Consider the following 1,931-nt stretch of genomic DNA (forward strand, 5'->3'; position numbering starts at 1 on the left):
AGGCGCAGGGCCAACCTCCAGGTGGACCATGCTGTCTCTACCCACCCGCCATCTCCCCTGTCCTCACCTTCCAGCCCCGTCCCTTCCTCCAGGGTCCTGCTCTGGGACCACAGGTTTGCCCAGGCCAGTGCCCTCAGGAGAGGCCCCTCCCCACCCTACTGTGGGGACTGAGCCCCCAGCCAGGGCCTCGCAGAGAGTGGCACGAGGTGGGGGGCAATTTGGGGGCGCTCACAGAGCCCTCCCCATGGAAGGAGCAATGGAAGTGGGCGGCCTAGGGCCAGGGGGTGCTCAGAGAAGCTGCAGGCTCCAGGCTAAGACAGGGCCAGGCACTGTCCTGCTCCCCGGCTGCCTCTGACTGGCCTGGGGCTCAACACCCTCAGAGGTGTCCCGAGAGTCTCAGAGGAGTCCACTGAGAAGCTCCCGTCCACGCAGGCTTTGGGAGAACCAAGAAACAGGAAAGACAGTGTGCAGGCTTGGAGCAGCCAGGGCTTGAATGGGGGAAATGTGTTCTTCATTCCATGGGTCCATCCATCCATCCAGTAACTTACTGTGCCCTGTCCTTACCAGGCATCGAAGGTATTCAGGTAAACCCAAAATCCAAGCTCCAGGGCCTCGTTTTCTATTTCAAACAAGATCCAAACAAGAAATCACACAATTACAGCATCTGTGACACAGAGGGGCAGGGCACTGGGTGCCCAAAGGAGGACACTGGACCACCACGCCTGGTACTTCAGGAGGCGAACCTGCCTCCTCAAGGGTCAGCTGAGGCTGGCCAGAGGGGGTACAGGTGGCTGTTGTCCCCCAAGCCCAGGCTGGCTCCTGTGGTTTGGAGTGGTCCCTGGAAAGGGGTCCCATCTCCCAGGCCCCCCTCCTCGCTGGCAGGGTCGGGGGATGGCATTTCGTAGGTTGGCGGTGGGTGGGAGATCTGCCAGCCACGGCTGGGTGAGGCTGCTACGGAGCAGGCGCCTTCTTCAGAGCTCCCTCCTGATCTGGAGGCCGGCCACCTGGGAGTGGCAGAGGCACAGGATGGAGGGAGTCTGGGTCCCCAGCGCAGGAGGGAGAGCAGCCCGCAGGGCAGGAGCGCCTGCTTGGCGCTGCTGAGAGAACAATCAATAAACCTGTTATCTTAAGCCACAGATGTTTGGAATTTATTTGGTGCAGTGCCCAGCGTTTCCTTAAAGAACTCACCCATGAAGGGACAGAGGAGGGAGGAGTCTGGTCCTCGGAATCCACAGGGCAGGAGCCCCAGGGAGAGGAGAGAGGGAGGGAGGGAGGGAGCGGCCAGGCCCTGCCAGCCTTGAGGGGCACCTGGGACTCCATCCCAAGAGACCCCAGTATGCACCCCATGCCATCGGTTCCAGAAATCATAGGTGACTCTCCCCTGATGGCCTGATCAAGGTCCCCTGTGGGTGAGCAGCAGAGCTGAACTTCACCTAGGGTCTTGCGCCCCCAAGCACTCAGCTCCATGCTTTCTACACAATGCCACACAACAAAGAAGAGATGACATTCATGTCCCAAGACATTGGTGGGAGTCCTGCTTATGTGACTAATCTTCTGGGACTGGCCACCCACCACGAAGGCGTCTGCCCATCACCCCTCTCCAGCAGCAGTGGTCATGGTCACCTTCCACCCTGCCCAGGCTCTGGAGCCCCAGGAAAACCAGGTGAATGTTCTGATGGCTCTGGACCCACCTGTGGGGGACCCTGAAGAAGCCGGTCACCTAGTTAGTAGGTGACGGTTTGGTAGGAAGCAGAGCTTGCCCAGCCAGCTGCTCCCCCCCAGCCCCGGGGCTGAGTGAAGGGGCCAGAAGGCCCTCGCTGCCCAGCCCCATCCTGCACCCTCGGGGCGTTGGGAGCAGACACCACCCTGCTCCCCGGGATCTTCCTCTCAGCAGGCAGCGATCTGTGACAGGGCAGGAAAGGCTGGGGGTT

Source organism: Marmota monax, unplaced genomic scaffold (genome assembly GCF_021218885.2).
Source record: "Marmota monax isolate L192 unplaced genomic scaffold, Marmota_monax_Labrador192_F-V1.1 WCK01_AAM20220418_F8-fsc00047, whole genome shotgun sequence".
In the NCBI taxonomy this organism is placed as follows: domain Eukaryota; kingdom Metazoa; phylum Chordata; class Mammalia; order Rodentia; family Sciuridae; genus Marmota; species Marmota monax.